The sequence below is a fragment of the Ornithorhynchus anatinus genome, chromosome 8, assembly GCF_004115215.2.
Source record: "Ornithorhynchus anatinus isolate Pmale09 chromosome 8, mOrnAna1.pri.v4, whole genome shotgun sequence".
In the NCBI taxonomy this organism is placed as follows: Eukaryota; Metazoa; Chordata; class Mammalia; order Monotremata; family Ornithorhynchidae; genus Ornithorhynchus; species Ornithorhynchus anatinus.
In genome coordinates, this window is record NC_041735.1 from 24,330,003 (window position 1) to 24,350,474 (window position 20,472).

General features: G+C 45.1%; 1 non-coding gene across 1 annotated transcript; it reads left to right on the forward strand.

Moving 5' to 3' along the window:
- The first annotated feature begins 7,335 nt into the window (after positions 1 to 7,335).
- On the forward strand, positions 7,336 to 7,473 carry LOC114814020. The gene has a single exon (XR_003761763.1). It is a non-coding gene; the product is annotated as a small nucleolar RNA SNORA7 (small nucleolar RNA).
- The last annotated feature ends 12,999 nt before the right edge of the window (positions 7,474 to 20,472 follow it).

The following is a 20,472-nucleotide window of genomic DNA, read 5'->3' on the forward strand; positions in this document are numbered from 1 at the left end:
AAGCAGCATGGCCTAGTGGAAAGTGCATGGTTCTAATCCTGGCTCCACCACTTGTCTGCTGTGTCACCTTGGGCGAAGTCACAACTTCTCTGTGCTTCAGGTGCCCCATCTGTCAAATGGGGATTAGGACTGTGAGCCCCATGTGGGACAGAGACTGTGTCCAACCTGATTAGCTTGTATCTACCCCAGCACATAGTACAGTGACTGGCAAAGAGTAAGCGCTTAACAAATTCCATAATAAAAAATGATAGGTAATCCAGTTTTAGCAAATCCGTGGTTCAACTTAGAACGCTTTTTTTTCCCTTACGATGGTTCTGCAAAATGGGGGAGAATGTGAAGAAAGAAAAGTACTTTTTTTCAGGTGGAGAGGGAAGCGGCGTGACTCAGTGGAAAGAGCCTGGGCTTCCGAGTCAGAGGTCATGGGTTCGACTTCCGCCTCTGCCACTTGTCGGCTGTGTGACTGTGGGCGAGTCACTTAACTTCTCTGTGCCTCAGGTACCTCATCTGTACATGGGGATTAACTGTGAGCCTCACGTGGGACAACCTGATTACCCTGTATCTACCCCAGCGCTTAGAACAGTGCTCTGCACATAGTAAGCGCTTAAATACCAACATTATTATTATTATTCAAGGACATGTGTTGTTCTTAAAGGCTATCTGCCACATCAGGAGTCCAATGCTAATTACACACTTCTGCATTCATAGCACTGCTGTATAAATCAATTTACATACACCACTATTTAATAGTATTGTTTGAATGACTGATTGACCTCCAAGTATTAAGGAAATATAATTTTGCACTGGGACTCCATTCTGGTTATGATTGTGTCTCCTTACATGTCCTTTGCTCGGGGCCTCCCTAATCTTGGAGAGAGAAGGGGAGACAATTGGTGGGGGGAAGAGGAGAGAGGGAGAAGGAGAGGGAGAAAGAAAAGCGTCCTAGCGGAAAGAGCACGGGCCTGGGAGTCAGAAGACCTGGGTTCTAATCCCCTTACACCATTTGACTGCTATGTGAACCTCAGGCAAGTCACCTCACTATGTCATTTCTCTGTGTCTCAGCTGCCTCATCTGACAAATGGGGATTAGCCATTTCAGCCCCATACGGGTTATGGACTGTGAGCAACCTTATTATCTTGTATCTATCCCAGAGCTTAATACAGTGCCTGGCATATAGTAAGTACCTATCAAATACCATTAAAAAAGAGACAACGGCTGAATCACCTCGAGAAAGGTAGACAGAGGCTTAGCAATAAATACGGAGGAGTCAGGTTCAAACTTGTTCTCTTTCTTTCACCAACTACTTTAAGGAAGAAAGCCAAATCTTTTAGAAGTATCTTGTCTTTTAGATGCAAATACTAACAAAATAATGTATTGAGAGGTAAGAAAGGTCAGGTATTTATGATCTTAATAATAATAATAATGTTGGTATTTGTTAAGCGCTTACTATGTGCCGAGCACTGTTCTAAGCGCTGGGGTAAACACAGGGGAATCAGGTCGTCCCACGTGGGGCTCACAGTCTTAATCCCCATTTTACAGATGAGGGAACTGAGGCACAGAGAAGTTAAGTGACTCGCCCACAGTCACCCAGCCGACGAGTGGCAGAGCTGGGATTCGAACTCATGAGCCCTGACTCCAAAGCCCGTGCTCTTTCCACTGCGCCACGCTGCTTCTCTATTTTGATCTATTTTGTAGATGGGGAAACTGGTTATGTAACTCGTCCTATATTATTGTTAGTATTATTATTATTATTAAGTTTGAATCTCTGGCTCCCTCACTTTCTTGGTTCCCAATTGTATCTTTCTTGGTCCTCTTTTTATCAAGTTAGATAGGGAGGGCAATTGCTAAAGACTTACATGCTAAGTGTTGGAGAAGATAAAATGCAGGATAATAATAATAATGTTGGTATTCGTTAAGTGCTTACTATGTGCCAAGCACTGTTCTAAGCGCTGGGGTAGACAGAGGGAAATCAGGTTGTCCCACGTGGGGCTCACAGTCTTAATCCCCATTTTACAGATGAGGTAACTGAGGCACCGAGAAGTTAAGTGACTTGCCCAAAGTCACACAGCTGACAAGTGGCCGAGCCGGGATTCGAACCCATGACCTCTGACTCCAAAGCCCGGGCTCTTTCCACTGAGCCACGCTGATAATCAGATCAGAAACAGTACCTGTCTTAAAAGGATCTCACAGTCCAAGAGGTAGGAAGAGCAGATTCTTATCCTCATTTGAGAGATGAAAAACCCGAGGTCCAGAGAGGCTCAGTGACTTGCCCAAGGTCACACTGCAGCCTCAAGACAAATCTGGGGTTAGAACTTGGGTCTCTTGATTCTTAGTCCCATTCAGACCCTAAATTCATAGCTCCGGGCAGATAGCAACAGATAAAATAAAATCATAATAAGAATTATGCTATTCGTTAAGTGCTTTCTGTGTGCCAGGCACTGTACTGAGCACTGAGGTGGACACAAGCATTTCGGGTTGGACACAGTCCTCGTCCCACATGGGGCTCAGAGTCTCAATCCCCATTTTACAGATGAGGTAACTGAGGCACAGAGAAGTTAAGTGACTTGCCCACATCACACAGCAGGTGAGTGGCAGAGACAGAATTAGAACCCATTACCTCCTGACTCCCAGGCCCATGCTCTATCCACTGTGCCATGCTTCTTCCTGGGAGGGAGAACTCAGGTTTCAGTACAAGAAGAGAGGTTTTTAGACTAAAGGCAAGTGACCAAAAGTTGCTTAAATTCTGGGGAGGCCCACCTGGACTACCATGAATTGGCTCAGTCTGAACTGTGAACTGAGAGATATGTCCATACCTGTAATTTATTTCTATTCATGTCCGTCTCCCCCTCTAAACTGTAAATTCACTGTGGGGGGGGCAATGTGTCTTTTAACTGTTGTATTGTTTTATTGTATTGCACTCTCCCAAGCGCTCAGTGCAGTGCTCTGCACAGAGTAAGAGCTCAGTAAATACGTTGGACTGACTGAGAGATGAGGGCAGTCCACAATGTCCGGAGGGTCGGAGCTCAGCCCGGGAGGAACTATTAGTCAGGGAAAATTCAGAAGGAATTTTCTGGGCAGTGTGACGGAACCATTTTTCACATTTCACACCATCAGTAGGATGGTGTCTGTGTCAGCCCGTAACAGGACTGACACTGTCCTGTTTTCAGAGGAAAAGAATGAATCATTGCCAAGGACTGGGCAGTTTACAAAGCTGGGCCACTAGCCCTTCCACATCTCTGAGCCCCACAGGAAATACTCTGCTCTTTTTAGGTAGTTAAACAAGCCCCCAGTGAACTGGAGCTAGTCCAGGTGTCCAAAGTGGATATTTTAGGCAAAGGCTTACATATCTTTGGTCTGCACAATCTGGACGGGCCCATCGCAAGCCGCAGTGGCGTGTGTTTCTGGTTTGGTTTGGCCGAGTGGCTCGGGTCCAAGTCTAAGCTTAGGTAGCCTTCTGTAACAGCAATCAGTTTTGTCCGACCTAGCAGGTCACAGAACCTCCTCTGGGGGACTGCCCAAAGCCGGATGAAGGACTGGGATGGTGGATAAGGGCCCAGCCACCCACTTCCAGCCCAGAAGACCCCCGGCCCTCTCTCCCCAGTCCCGTTTTTGGAGAGGGACTAGTGGGAACCCCTGAATCCACTGCAGGAAGGATAAACACAGGTTTCCCAGTCAGTCAGTCGTACTTATGGAGAGCTTACTGTCTGTAGATTCTTGTACTAAACGCTTGGGAGAGTACAACATTCACATTCCTTGCCGACGGCATGTTTAAAGCCCAGAGGGGAAGGCAGACGTTAATATAAAGTAAATAAATTACAGAATTCCCAACTCAGAAGATCACGCACAAAATCCTGGCCTCGGGTCCATAGACCTGGTTGGGAGGTAGGTATTTATGTTAGTTCCCCCAGCCCCTCTGAAGCTGCTGAAAATCTCTCCTCTGCTCCCAGGTCTTCCCGAGAGTCCGCTGGAACTCTATGATGCAGGATCAGGAGTCATGTCTAGGGTCACTGGTCTGCTTTGTGGGACGGGGACTCGGTCCAATCTACCCTGTTACTTGTTTTGTCTTGTCGTCTGTCTCCCACCTTCTATAATAATAACAACAACGTTGGTATTCGTTAAGCGCTTACTAGGTGCCGAGCACTGTTCTAAGCGCTGGGGTAGAAACAGGGTAATCAGGTCGTCCCACGTGAGGCTCACAGTTAATCCCCATTTTACAGATGAGGTAACTGAGGCACAGAGAAGTGAAGCGACTTGCCCACAGTCACGCAGCTGCCAAGTGGCAGATCCAAGATTCGAACTCATGACCTCCGACTCCCAAGCCCGTGCTCTTTCCACTGAGCAACGCTGCGAGCCCGTTGTTGGGTAGGGATTGTGTCCATCTGTTGCCGAATAGTACTTTCCAAACGCTTAGTACAGTGCTCCGCCCTCAGTAAGCGCTCAAGAAATACGATCGAATTAATGAATGAACAAATACCACAATCATGATGATGATGATCAGACTACTGGAGCCACCCAAAGACGGTCCGGGCTTCCTTGTGGCTCTGAAGGGACTGAGGCTTAAGGCAGTGTTGGTTTCTGTCCAGAGGCCCATGGGGAGTACTCTCCCAAGTGCTCAGTACAGTCCTCTGCAAGCGGGAAGTGCACAATAAATACGATTGACTGTCAGCCTGGATGTGGCAACTGGAAAATAAAACCCGAGCCCTTGACTTTCTAAATGAAGAGTCAACACAGCCTCTTGGTGTAGAAAACTGCCGACGACAGTTCTTAGAAGAAAAAAGAGGGCCAGTGAGACCGTAGAATGTTTTTCTTCTTTCCAGCAGTCCACTTGGTGGTTACAGGGTGGCAGCTGGACTTGGTATATTTTACATCAGCCCCCAATGACCGGAAACGCCTGCCGGTTTTAATTATAAGGTACCTACTCCTTAAAATATCCCGCTTCCTGTCAGCTCTGACTGATACTTCTTCCCCGCTGGCTCCCAAGCATTTCCTTTCCATCTCTGATTCATTCATTCGTTCAATCATACGGATGGAGTGCTTACTGCGTGCAGAACACTGTACTAAGAGCTGGGGGGAGTAGGAAATAACAATAAACAGAGACACGTTCCCTGCCCACAGCGAGTTTACAGTCTGATCTCTGCCCGCCTTTCAAGCTCAGTATCTCCCCAGTAAGAAAAGGGCCCGGGCTTAGGAGTCAGAGGTCATGGGTTCTAATCCCGGCTCCGCCACTTGTCGGCCGCGTGACCGCGGGCAAGTCACTTCACTTCTCTGTGCCTCACTTCCCTCATCCGTACAATGGGGATTAAGACTGTGAGCCTCAGGTGGGACGACCTGATTACCCTGTATCTACCCCGCGCTTAGAACAGTGCTCTGCACCTAGTAAGCGCTTAACAAATACCAACATTATTATTATTATCCCCTATATTTTCTACCTAGGTCTCTCTAATGGAGTCCTTCTAATGGTCTCTTTCACTCCCCAAAGATGTCTCACTCCAAGGTCACCGATGACCTTTTTCCTGCCAGATTTTACAGACTCTGGTTCATTCTACTGCTCTTCATGACCTTTGATACTGGGGACCACTCCTCGCTTTGGGAATAATTATCTATCCTTGATTTTTCTGACACAGTTCATTCCTGGTTCTCTAGCGTGGCTCAGTGGAAAGAGCCCGGGCTTGGGAGTCGGACGTCACGGATTCGAGTCCCGGCTCCGCCGCTTGTCGGCTGCGTGACTGTGGCCAAGTCACTTCGCTGGGCCTCAGTTACCTCATCTGTAAAATGGGGATTGACTGTGAGCCTCACGTGGGACAACCTGATTACCCTGTACCTATCCCAGCGCTTAGAACAGTGCTCTGCACATAGTAAGCGCTTAACCAATACCAGCATTATTATTATTATTACCACCACCCTGGTTGATTCTTCACCAGCTTCACCGGCCTCTGATTCACTGTTATGTTCTGGGACCCCTTCTCTTCTCAATGTACACTCACTCTCTTGGAGAACTCATCTATTCCACTGGCTCCAGCAACCACCTCTATTTGGATTGATCTCTTCCCTCGTTGATTTTTTTCTCCGCCACATCTCCAGAATCTGCCCTTTCCTCTCCATCCGAGCAGGGTGGCTTAGTGGAAGGAACACGGGCTTGGGAGTCAGAGGATGTGGCTTCTAATTCCGCCTCCGCCACTCGTCTCCTGTGTGACCTTGGGCACTTAACTTCTCTGCGCCTCAGTTAACTCATCTGTAAAATGGGGATTAAAAGCGTGAGCCTCAAGTGGGACAACCTGATTACCCTGTACTACGCCAGTGTTTAGAACAGTGCGTTACACATAGTAAGCCCTTAACAAATTCCATAATTATTATCATTAAATGGAAACCACATTGTTCCAGATACTTGTGATCGCTCGATTCCTCTTCACTGACCTCCCTGGGGGGACGAACTATCAATGAATTGCATTTACTGAGTTCTCACTGCCTCCAGAACACCTTACTAAGCACTCAGAAGAGTTTAATATAACAACAGAAGAGACACAGTTCTAGCCCACAATAAACTTACATGTCTGTTATATTTTACTCTCCCAAGCACTTAGCACAGTTCCCTGGACACAGTAAGCTCACAATAAATGCAATTGATTGCCTCCAGTTGCTCCTCTTTCCAGCCCTTAATTCACTTTGCTGCCTTGATAATTTTTCTAAAATATAATTTTGTCCCCATCTCCTAACTCTTCAGAAACTTTTAATGGTTGCCAATTCCTCTCTGGATTTGGTAGAAACTCCTGGCAATTGGCTATATGGCACTCGATCCTCTCTTCTGTTGGACCTTCTCCACTCTCGTCTCCCATTATACACCAGCTCGAACTCTTCTTTCCTCTCAAGCTGAAGTCATCCATTGTGTCTCGTTTTCTTCTCTCCCTCTCTCTGGCCTGGAACTCCCTCCCCCTTCACTCTCCTTGGGAGAATATGTGATCTCTGGCCTCAAGAGACTTACAGTCTAACGGGAGTCAGGCTTAAATCAACTGGACTCTTCACGTCCTCGAGTTTTGTTTTTTCGATCTTACGCCTTGTGGCTTTTCCCCTTTTTGAAAGCCCTTCTGCGATCGCATCTCCTCCAAGACCTTTGCTCGGATTCCCTATTTATATTCTGCCATCTGTCACTTCAGCACTTATGGGCCACCTATACTCTTATGTACTCAGAAATTCCCACAGCCCTTATGTACATTTTTTTTTTACTCTATTTCTTCCTCCTATCCATCATTTATTGAAGCATTCATCTCCCCATCTTAATTGTTAGCTCCAAAGGGCAGGGGTCATGTAGACTAATTCTATTATTCTCTCCTAAGTTCTTGGGCCCTCTCAGACTCGCACCTGGAGAGTTTCCAGTACTCTACCAGTCTTGACTATGGGAGGGAGAGTCGAGCAGAGGCCGACCCATTCCATTCCTAGCTTGGGCAGGGACTAGTGAGGGGAAGGCAATCTGCTTTAAGTCTGAGCTCGCTCACCTGTACTGGGAATCAGCGGCATGGGAGAGAGTCGAGGGTGGAGGCTCAAGTTTACTGCGCGGAAGGAGGCAATGATAAACCACTTCCAGATTTTGACCAAGAAAACTCCGTGGATATGCTACTGGGATTGATTGATGTTGGAGGTGGGGTGTTCTGAGAGAGATGTGTCTATAGCGTCGCTATGGGTCAGAGACGACTCGACGGCATAAGACAGTCCTTGGGTGTGCACACAGTAGTCACTTTGTAAATAATATTGATTGATTAATCAATGCTATTTAGTGAGCACTTACTGATAATGGATTGATGCTTGATGGAACCTTTGCCGCTCTTTCTCAGCCTGATGACTAGCTACATGTTAGGTTTCACGCTTCCTTGTTCATTCATTCATTCATTCATTCAATAGTATTTATTGAGCGCTTACTATGTGCAGAGCATTGTACTAAGCGCTTGGAATGAACAAGTCGGCAACAGATAGAGACGGTCCCTGCCCTTTGACGGGCTTACGGTCTAATCGGGGGAGACGGACAGACAAGAACAGTGGCAATAAATAGAGTCGAGGGGAAGAACATCTCGCAAAAACAATGGCAACTAAATAGAATGTTTGGTATCTACCTCTCTAATACCCTGGCTTCTTTTTGGTTTGAACTTTTTTTTTCCCCCTCCAATCTCCCCAGGCATCATTTGCTCCCAGACAAGCTCTTTAAGCAGGAACTTGGAAAGAGATCCTGGTGAAGCAGTTTATATCCAGAGAGGAGTCGACTCTCCTTGGCTCCAGTGAAGATCAAGCTCGTAGTTTACATATCTTCCTGTTTTCTCGTTAAGATGTGCGTGCTGAGCATTGTACCCAGAAAGCCCTCCATCGAGTTGCCAAAGAGTTTGAAGAGCTCATTCCAAGATGCATAAAAACCTAGATGGACCCTGCACAAAAAACCATTATCCAGAGTGATTTAAGAAATTCACAATTTGAAAGAGAAAAGGCAGTACAGAGATCTATAAACTCCTGTCAACAATTCCGGGCCTCTGTTGTTGCTTTTTTTTCCAACACTAGCATCTTCTGTAACTGCAGTTCCCCAAGAATATCCCAGGAATGATGTAGTCTGTAAGCTTTGTTGCAATTACTGCTAATGTCGGAAATATATACTGTACACTTCCTGTAGGTTGAGGTTTGTATGCAAAGAGAAAAATCCCTATTGAAGGGAATTTCTATGCAAGCTCCGCAGCGGGGTGAGATTGTGTTACAGCTTTGGATTACTGATTCGAGCTTCTTTTTTTCCCTGATAGCATTTAAACTTAAATAGCTATATAAGTTCAAATGTTCTTTTATAGGGTGAAATAAACAGCTTTTATGGGCTCAAAAACTGCAAGCTTAGAGATCAGCCATTTACCATTAATTCTTGCAGGTTCAAACCAAAGAAATGGATTGACATTTTCTTCCCTGCAGTTATTTATTTTTCCCCCCCAAAATATAAGATTCTTTGTAAATTAGCTGCTGACTAAATTGAGAGGGGATGGCAGCCTACCTTGGGACATTTTGCTACAAGGGTGCCACCCTCTGGCTCCCACCTTCACTGGAATCCAGGAGGAGTGAGTGAAGGGGGAATCCGGGAAGGAGCATGGCCTAGAGGAAAGAGCACCGGCCTGGGAGTCGGAGGACCTGGGTTCTAGTCCTGACTTTGTTACTTGCTGTGTGACCTGGTGCAGCTCACTTAACTTCTCTGTGCCTTGGTTGCCTCATCAATAATACTAATAATAATGATGGTATTTAAGCGCTTACTATGTACGAAGCATTGTTGGGGATACACGGTGTTCAGGTTGTCCCACGTGGGGCTCGCAGTCTTAATCCCCATTTTACAGATGAGGTAACTCAGGCACAGAGAAGTTCAGTGACTTGCCCAAAGTCACACAGCTGACAAGCGGCTGGGCCGGGATTAGAACCTATGACCTCTGACTCCCACGCTGAGCCATGCTGCTTCTCTAAAACGAAAATAAAAGGAGATTCAATATCGGTACCCACTGCTGCTTAGACTGACTGGCCCATGGCCGTCCGAGTATGAATCCAACCTGAAGATCATGCATCTACCACAGAGCTCAGTACACTGTTTGGAACATAGGAGATGCTTAACAAACGCCATCGTTTTTGTTATTTATGAGCAGAATCTGGATCCGATGTGATAATAATTGTGGCATTCATTAAGGATTTACTAGGTGTCAGGCACTGTACTAAGTGCCGAGGAGGACGCAAGCAAATTAGGTTGGACAGACTCTTGTCCCACGCAGACCTCAAAATCTCAATCCTCATTTTACAGATGAGGTAACTGAGGGACAGAAAAGTGAAGTGATTTGCCCAAGGCCACTCAGCAGACAAGTGGCAGGGTCAGGATTAGAACCCAGGACCTTCTGACTCCCAGGCCCGTGCTCTAACCCCTAAACCATGCTGCTACATCCAAAAGGTAGGTTACCATTCTTCTCCTGGCTGACCCTGTCCCTTCAAATACAAGGACTATCATACTGCCAATTAACAATTTGGAGAATTATGGCCAGTCAGCCATCTTGAATTAAACATGGCAAGATCAGCAGACACTTTCCAACTGGCTGATGACATAACGAAGCCAGGTGAAACAAGATGGGAAGTGAGCCCATAGCAAGGTGGAACTGTTGGGAGGGATTTTATTATCTGTTCTGATAGCTCTTCTTTCCAGTCCTTGCGCTACACTTTCCATTGCCTGGAGAAGTTTCCAATTATGAAAATCCTTATGGATGGAGCCCTAGTCATCAGATGCTTATCCAGACCCGTTTCTCAGTCTAATCCTCTCAGGATTGGGAGCTGCCTTTAGGCCCTGGGTTGGGTTGGACTGAGGATTTTCTGATGACAGTTTCTGCCGGAGCAGGTCAGATTTCGTAAGCTCTGCAGTTCTCCCGTCACGATAGGCTAGTAGAGAAGCAGCATGGCCTAGTGGAAAGAGCAGGAGCCTGGGAATCAGAGGACCTGGGTTCTAATCGGGACTGTCAGTTGCTTGCTGTGCGACCTTGGGCAAGTCACTTCACTTCTCTGTGCTTCGGTTTCCTCAACTATAAAATGGGGATTGAATATCTGTTCTTTCTCTTTCTTAGACTGTGAGCCCCATGTGGGACAGGGGCTGTGTCCAACCTAATTAACTCGTGCCTAAGCCAGAAGAGTGTTTGACACACAATAAGTGCTTAAAAGGGCCGTAGAAATTATAAAGGTGGACTCAAACATCTTTTTATGCAATTACCTCTCCATCATTTAGGCTATTGTTGTTGACAGGCGGCTGTAGGTTTGGAAGCAAAATTCATGCCTAACTCCCCCCCAGACCCCCAAAACCTTATCATCCCACAGTTTCTTCTTCCTCTCCCACCCAAATTCTTATCAGAGGTGTTACCAAATCGCAAGATGAACATATCTCCCCCTGCCCAACCCTACCTACAATTTGATGTGGGTGCTGATGAAACAGCAGAAAGCCTGGCAGACCAAATGGAAAACAGGTGAAGTAAAGATTTGAATCTTCCACAGATCAGATAATCAGCTCAGGATCAATGGACTGCTTCCATAAACTAGTCTTCCCAGATGACTTCTCTAAGCTAAAACCTCTACTTCCTTCTCTGATGACTTTTCTCTTGATTTCCTCTCTTCTATTCCTTTTTGCTGTTCACTTTCCTTTTCCTGCCTATCCTCAGCCTCTCATCATTTACGTCTTTCCAACACATATGCGTTTCTATAGGTGAAGTGCCAAAACATACATATACCTACTTTGGGATTATATTTATTTTGCTTATGCATGTGAAATTGAAAATATTGATGCAGCAGCACTGAGGGAAATAGGGAAAACTGAGTGAGTGTCAAAATATTCCTAACCCAATTTATAGCCTCTCAACAGTTGCTCGGGTTATCATATTAATCTGAGAATGAACATTTATTTGATTTTGATGACATAATGAGATGCACAATTGCATCTGAACAGTTTACATTGTATTATTAGAAGCCAGTAGTAAATATGGGGCTGCAGTTACGTTTCTTAAGACAGCTCCCAGAGGCCCGTGCAACCTAAGCCAATCTCATGCTTGCATTAGTGCAGTGGAAAACTTGGCAGGTTCGATTCACGGGGGATTCAGAAAATGCAAGCAGCATGTGAGACTCATAAGCTCTTACATGAAGAAACTCCTGATTGCGGGGCAGAAAGAGTTCTCCAAGTTTGTCAGCCCCAAATTAGATGTCAAACTGTGGGGTTTATTGCTGTCTTGAAAAATGAGGGGCGGGGGTGGGTGGCCCTTTAAAATCATTTCCCTGAGGCACTCTCAAACGTGTCACTGAACCTATTGGGCAAATTCCTCATTCGGTTTCAGTTTATGGGAGTTTAGGAATTTTAATTTTAGGGAATGAAGACACACAGAAGGTTGAACGTAAAACCCAGTCATCACTGTATGGTTTGGCCGGGTATGTACCTGAAGGAGTAAATCGGAAACCTGGCCCCTATTTCTAAGGGAACATTTCCACGCAGTGGGTTAGTCCGTTAGATCCTCAAGAGACCTGGAACGAGGGAGATTTGGCACGGTCTAGAGTCTGGTTGTGACTCTTAGAAGGGACTCTAATTGCGATAGCACAACTCTCCAAGGTCCGGCTATCTTTCAGAATAGGTCAGTCCTCCCAAACGCTTCCCAGTCTGAATGGAGGAAGAAAGAGAGGAGGAGGTAAGTAAGAAATAGCACACCTTGCTCTCCCTAGAGGATTAATTCATTCAAGTACAGTGCCTGGCACATAGTAAGCATTTTAATACCATAATTATCATCATTATTATTTAGCAACACTATTCGTTAAGTGTTTATACTTGCTCAGCACTGGGGTAGATTCAACATCATCAGGTCAGAACGGTTCTTATCCCACATGAGGCTCCCAGTCTAATTAGGTGGAAGAACAAGTACTTAATCCCCATTTTACAGATGAGGAAACTGAGGCGCAGAGAAGTTAAGCAACTCGCCCTAGGTAACGCAGAAAGCAAGGAGAGGAGTCAGGATTAGAACCTAGGTCCTCAGAACCCCTGGCCTGTAATCCTTCCACTAGGCCATACTGCCATCCTGAGCTGCAACTTTTCAGGAAGCACTTTGGAGAAATCAATCAAAGCAATAATCCAAGGTATTTATCGAGGGCCTAATGAGGCCAGAACCTTTTTTGTAAGCCCATGTCAGTCAGTCAGTCGTATTTATTGAGCACTCAATCGTATTTATTGAGCACTTACTGTGTACAAAACATTGTCTAAGTGCTTGAGAGAGTACAATACAACAATAAACAGACGCATTCCCTGTCAACAACGAGCTTCATTCCAGAATGGAGAGTGAGTGATCCCTAGCCTAGAGGGGCTTCCAATCTCATGGGAGATGGGCTTAAACCTTTCAGGTCCAGAGTTTTGTTTTTAGATCCTGTGCCTTTTCGAGGAAGGCATGGAGGTTCCCTTTCTGGGAAGCCTCAGCTGTCTAGAGAGACAAGGAAATCTATTATCTCTTTCCCTCATGAAAGCCCTGAAGTAAATGTGAATATGAATAATTTCTCCTCTTGAGAAACACATTTGGGGACCAACTTATCATTAGAAAGATTATTTTCAGGTGCAGAAAGGAAGCGCTTGGTATTCTAAAGGCTGTGCCAGGTACAAACGATTATTGCTGTCACATGGAAAATTACATATCTAGAGTTGATGACAAAGTGCTTTCTTTGGTTTGTTTTTTTGGTTCCTGCCTCGGTTTGCATTCTCCCCACCTCTTCATCTCCCCCTCCTCCCCTTCTCTGCCTAATAACAAAAAACACTGTTCCTGAGTGTAACTTCAGGGTAGCGCCGTGAGAATTCCTTTTCATCTTTTTTTAATCTTTAAAAGTTTTATTCCCCCATTTCAGACTGGGACACTAGGTTTCGCAGACACCCCAGATTCTTAGGGGAAGTAATAATAATAATAACGTTGGTATTTGTTAAGCACTTCCTTTGTGCAGAGCACTGTTCTAAGCGCTGGGGTAGATAGAGGGTAATCAGCTTGTCCCACGTGGGGCTCACAGTCTTCATTCCCATTTTAAAGATGAGGTCACTGAGGCACAGAGAAGTAAAGTGACTTGCCCACAGTCACCCAGCTGACAAGTGGCAGAGCCGGGATTCGAACCCATGACCTCTGACTCCCAAGACCAGGCTCTTTCCACTGAACCACGCTGCCTCTCTGTATATAGAGGTCAGATTGACATTAGACCAAGCAAAGGAAAGGGAGAACCCCTGATCTAGAGAATTGAAACTCTTCATACAGGCGCCTCAGTAATAATAATTACTACAGTATATGTTAAGGGCTTATAATAATAATTACTACAGTATATGTTAAGGGCTTACCACGGAGCAACCGTTGTAATAAGTGCTTTACCAAGTCTATCCTCTTTTTTTTTTGGAACGGTATTTGTTAAGGGCTTTCTATGTGCCAGGGACTGTACTAAGCATTAGTGTAGCTATAAATTCATCAGGTGGAATACAGTCCCTGTCCCCTAAGGGGCTCACAGTCTCCATCCCCATTTTACAGATGAGATAACTGAGGCCCAAAGAAGTGAATCGACTCGCCCAAGGTCGCACGGCAGGTAAGCGGTGGAGCCGATATTAAAACCCAAGTCTACGAGAAGCGGCGTGGCTTGGTGGAAAGAGCACAGGATTGGGAGTCGGAGGTCGTGGGTTCTAATCCCACCTCTGCCACTTTTCTGCTGTGTGACCTTGGGCAAGCCACTTCACCGGGCTTCAGTTACCCCATCTGTAAAATGTGGATTGAGACTGCGAGCCCCACGTGGGACAACCTGATAACCTTGTATCTACCTCAGCGCTTAGAACAGTGCATGTCACATAGTAAGCGCTTAACAAATACCATCATTATTATAAGTCCTTCTGACTCCCGGGGCCAAGTTCCATCCACTAGACCACGCCACAGCCACTAGCCCAGCCCATGTGAGGTTTTATATATATAAATATGGTATTTGCTAAACATTTATTGTGTGTCAAACACTGTTCTAAGCTCTGGTGTAGATACAGATGAAGTTGGACACGGTCCTTGCCCCACATGGGGCTCACAGTCTAAATAGGAAGGAAAACAGGGGAACTAAAGCACGGAAAAGTTGTGACTTGCCCAAGGTCAACCAGAAAGCAATTGGCAGAGCCAGGATTAGAACCCCGATCCTCTGACTCCTACGTCCTTGCTTTTTCCATTAGGCTGTGCTGCTTCTAATTGAATTAGAATCATTGCCATGCTCCTGTCCCTCTAAAATATCAGTACTTCAGTCCCTGCCAATGACAGGTCTGAAGGTGTACTTGGTTCTCAGGAGACTGCATGCATACAGTTGAGTGAAAAGCAACTCTCAAGTGGTTAAAACATCCACTTTGTTTCCCAGCAAAGTAGACTGCAGCTGCGTGGGACAAACCAGCTTGATAACTGTGGCACATGACAACGTAATCAGCCGCACAAGGAAATAAACAACTCTCAATTATTCCAAACCAAAATTTTGAACATCTTGTAACATTTTTTCCTTAGGCCCTAAAATTACTAAGTTGTTATGGTCTGTTGCTTTGTGGTGAATAAATCTAGGATAATTCCCTGGAAAGAGTGAATTGCAGCTTATGTGCTGTTAAGGCAAAAGACCACAGTATTCAGCTTGCCTTGACATTCCCAGCTAGCGGGGAAGACACACCACGTTTTCATCATGCGGGGAAGAGGGAAGAACGGGTGTGATTCAGTGTCTAAGAAGCAGAAAGCAGTTGCAAAATCTATGGAAAACAGGCAGGAGAAGGGAGCAAGAAAATAATCCAGCAGCGTGGCCTAGTGGAAGGAGCATGGATCTGGAAGTCGGCGGACCTGGTTTCTAATCCCAGCTCCGCCTCTTGTCTGCTGTGTGATCTTGGGCAAATCACTTAACTTCTCTGGGCCTCATGTTTCCTCATCTGGAAAATGGGGACTAAATTCCCATTCTCCTTACTGATTAGATTGTGAGCCCCCTGGGGGACAGGAACTGGTTTCAACCTAATTATTATGTATATTTCAGCACTTAATACAGTCTTGGCACATAGTAAGTGCTTAATAAGTACCATAATTATTATCCATCTGATGGGGGTTAGGGGAACTTCCTCTAGTAGAAACAGCAAAATGACCAGTTTACTAGGCCTCAGACTGACCCTGAAGCGAGGCCATGAAGGCGAGCTCTGTCACGACTTCCTTGGATCTATTTTCTCCCCTTTCTCCCTAGTCTGCTGTTTCTATCGGCGATAAGGCAACTTGCTTAGGAAAATAAGGGTGATGTGGAGATACAGGTATGAGAAAGGGAAGGAACACCTGGGTGACTGTTTTTCATTAGAAGTTTTAGTTTTATCTCAAAGACCAAGCAGCAAATCTGATAGGATGGGGTCTTGACCCTAGTCTTTCTCACCCTGCTCTGAGAACTGGTAGAGTCGAGTCAGGGCTTCAGTGCTTTATAAAAGGAAAACCAACTTTAACTCTCCTTTCCACCCTCTGCCCTCCCACCTCATTGAAGCCAACATAATTCCCAGATCCCTCTTCTTGTGTTATCAGTATCAGTGGTTTTTGTTGAGCACTTACTGTGCGCAGAGCCATTTACTAAGTTAATAGACAATTCCCTGCCCACAATGAGCTTATAATAATAATAATAATAATGTTGGTATTTGTTAAGCGCTTACTATGTGCAGAGCACTGTTCTAAGCGCTGGGGTAGACACAGTTTATCAAAAGTAACATCCAGGGAGAAACCTATGAGCCCACGTTTGTCCAGACCTCAGGCTCAAGGGTAGGGGGAACTGTTTTCTTCACCTTCAAAATTGTTGTCATTTTTGTGAATTAACCCAGGATAATTATATTCCAACAAAACCTAAATGATTTCTAGAAAGAGTAAAACACAGATCACCTAGAGGAGACTTTAGATCCTTTTCATTTTAATGGCATTTTTATGGTATTTGTTAAGCACTTAGTAGGTGTCAATTACTGTTCTAAGCACTGAGGTAGATAGAAGATAATCAGATCCAGCTAGTTTCCTGTCCCAGAAAGGGCTCACAGTCTAAGTAGGAGGGAGAACAGCAACTGAATCTCCATTTTACAACTGAGGTAACTGAAACACAGCGCAGTTAAGTGACTTGTCCAAAGTCACAGAGCAAGCAAGTGGCAGAGCTAAGGTTCCCCGAATTCCAGACCCATGCTTTTTCCATTAGGTCATCCTGCTTCATGTTCTTCAGTGCACTGGGTAAGTTCTGACAGGAAAGCAGTGTGGTCTAGTGGAAAGAGCATGGGCCTGGGAGTCGGAGAAACTTGGTTAAGAACCCAGCCGTGCCATTTGCCTGCTGTGTGATCTTGGACGAGTCACTTAACTTCTCTGTGCTTCAGTTACCTCATCTGCAAAGTGGAGATTATAATTCCTCCCTTCCATTTAGACTGTGAGCCCCATGTGGGACAGGGACTAAGTCCAACCTGATTATCTTGTATCTGCTCTGGCACTTAGTACGGTGTCTGATGTATAGTTAGTGCTTAACAAGTACCATAATAAGCAAAATCCTGACTTGTCCTCCACAGAGCTCTCTACTTGTTTTTATCTCCCCTCCAAAATGGCTCCACTGACTACTAGAATAAAAGAATGTTAAACCCATGTTTAGAGCATCGACTCCCTGAGGAATCCTTGTTCTTTTCAGAGGCACGAGAACATGTCTGAAGTTTCTTATTTTAAAGCCTTATTGAAGGCACATCTCCTCCAAGAGGCCTTCCCTGACTAAACCACCCTTTCCTTTTCTCCCACTCCCTTCTGCTTCACCCTCACTCGCTCCCTCTGTTCTTCCCTGCTCCCAGCCCCACAGCACTTAAGCACATATCTGTAATTTATTTATTTACATTAATATCTGCCTCCCCACCTCTAGACTGTAAGGTCATTGTGGGAAGGGAATGCGTCTGTTTATTCTTGTACTGTACTCTCCCAAGTGCTTAGTACCGGGCTCGGCACACATTAAGCAGGCAATCAAATCAATTAAATGAATGAATCTAATGAAACTAAACCGGCAAGCAACACCAACACCTCACTGAAGGCATCCCTCTACCTTGGAATTCCCTCCCCCTCGGGCAGACCACCATTCTTCCCATCTTCAAAGTCCTATGGAAATCACACCTCCTCCAAGAGGCCTTCCCTCACTAAACCCTCCTTTCCTCCATTTATCTTCCCGTCTGCCTGGCCCGTGCATTTGTAATAAGCATTTTGATACTCAACCCACCTCTGGCCCTTTATTCTGGACCTTCTGGCTCTTATTGAGTTTACTGTGTGCAGAGCACTTTAAGTATATGGGAGAGTATAATATGACAAAGTGGGTAGACCGATTTCCTGCCCACAAGTAGCTTACAGTCTAGAAGGTATACATATCCACCTATAATATATTTTAATGTCTCTCTCCCCCTCTAGATTATAAGTTCCTTTGGGCAGGGATTGTGGCCACCTACTTTATTGTATTGTCTCTCCCAAGTGCTTAAAACAGTGCTCTGTCCACAGAAAGCGCTTAATAAATATAATTGATGAGTGATGATGGAAGCAGAGAGACTTATCATTGTGTTTACCTTTGCCTCCTCATCTTCCTGAAGTAAAATATGCCGCTGTGGTGTTGGTATTGCTCTTGACATATTCTATTGAAACTGTTGAAGTTTTTCTATTTTATTCATTCATTCAGTAGTATTTATTGAGCGCTTACTATGTGCAGAGCACTGTACTAAGCGCTTGGAATGTACAAATCAGCAACAGAGACAGTCCCTGCCCACTGACGGGCTCACAGTTTTAGAGTGTATGGATCATCTATTTAGCAAGCCAAGCTAACTGTGGATCCACTACATTTATGCATCTATCCTTATACTCAAATAATAATAATAATGGCACTTGTTAAGCACTTATGTGCCAAGCCCTGTTCTAAGCAATGGGGTAGATATATGTTAATCAGATTGGACACAGTCCCTGTCCCCCGTGGGCTTCGCATGGTTATCCCCATTTTACGGGATGAGATAAGTGAGATACAGAGAGGAGCTCAGTGACTTGCCCAAGGTCACGTACGTTACTTCCCTTACCTGTAAATTATTTTAAAGTCTGTCTCCTCCATTAGACTGTAGGTTCCTTGAGGGCCGGGGTCACGCCTGCCAGCCATGTTGTGCCCTCCCAAGTAGGGCTCTATGTTCATTCAATAGTATTTATTGAGCACTTACTATGTGCAGAGCACTGTACTAAGTGCTCGGAATGTACAGTTCGGCAACAGATAGAGACAATCCCTGCCCAGTGACGGGCTCACAGTCTGTTCAATGTAAGAGCTCAAGAAATACCACTGATTGATTGCCACTACTTGTAGACACACCTCTTTGTCTCTCATTAGACCTCTCCTTTGAGAAAAGCTCCAAGTACTAGACAAAACACTTGTCAGCTGTGTGACTGTGGGCAAGTCACTTAACTTCTCTGTGCCTCAGTTCCCTCATCTGTAAAATGGGGATGAAGACTGTGAGCTCCACGTGGGACAACCTGATTCCCCTGTGTTTACCCCAGCGCTTAGAACAGTGCTCTGCACATAGTAAGCGCTTAACAAATACCAACAAAACGTTTTAGTTTCTGCATTTAATGATGGCGACTCTGCTCCCCTAAATCACCCAGTTGTTAGTGAATCTAGAATTACGTCAGAACAACCTCCAAGCCCACCAGCAGAGCCCTTTCCTTATGTATGCAGGATCCTTCAAGTTGCACGATTTAAAAAAAAAAAAAATCCAAGAATGACATAGGAGATGATGATACTTATAAAAATGAGGGCCACAAGGTGTCATGTCTAAAACAGCCAAAGTAAATCGTTTTGTTGGTACCAAGCTAAGGCAAGACTAACGATAAAACTCTCCGGTTGTCCTGTTTCCTCAACCGCCAGAGCTCTTCGCAGGGTCTTTTGCTGATAATTTCAAGTCATTTCAAGAAAACATGGGCTTTTGTTTTAAAAGCTGAAGAAATACTAAATAATTTTTCTCACATATTGAAGGGCTGAGAAACTCCCCCAATCCCAAATACCCTAAATCATTACATTCCCTGAACACAAATGGATTGTAAACAGAAACATTATACTGCATATTTGAAGGCCCAAAATGGTTCCGGGGCAGCTCTCTCAAGCTTCCAGATTGTCTAACAAATGTCCCATATATCTGCCAACATCAGGTCCATGAGCATTTTGGACCTTGAAACTACTTCTTTTCCCTTTCATTATGATTTACGGAGTTATTTATTATTAACGTAATTCAGCAGCCTCCATCTCCTGAGGATTGAAGAAAACGTACAGCATTTCACCTGTGACTGGCTTACACCTTCTACCAGTTTAGGGACGGCTGTTCTTTAGGAGGCATTATAATGATTGTGGTATTTAAAAAGTGATTTCTATATGTCAAGCACTGTATTAAGCGCTAAAGTAGATAGGGCAATGACATTTGTGGTATTTAAATGCTATGTGTTAGGCCCCGTACTAAGAGCTGGGGTAGATATAGAATTATCAGGTTCAAAACAGTCTCTGTTCTACATAGAGTACACACTCTTAACCTCCATTTTACAGATGAAGAAACTGAGGAACAGAGAAGTTAAGTGAATTGCCCAAGGTCACACAGCAAACAAGTGGCAGAGGCGGGATTAGAATCTAGGACCTCTGTCTCCCAGGACCATGTTCTTTCCACTAGACCACTCTGCTTCCATAAATGCTAAGGTAGATACAACACGAAAAGCAGCATGGCTCAGTGGAAAGAGCACGGGTTTAGGAGTCAGATATCATGGATCCCGGCTCCGCCACCTGTCAGCTGCGTGACTGTGGGCAAGTCACTTAACTTCTCTGTGCCTCAGATACCTCATCCGTAAAATGGGGATTAGGACTGTGAGCCTCACGAGGGACGACCCGATGACCCTGTATCGACCCCAGCGCTTAGAACAG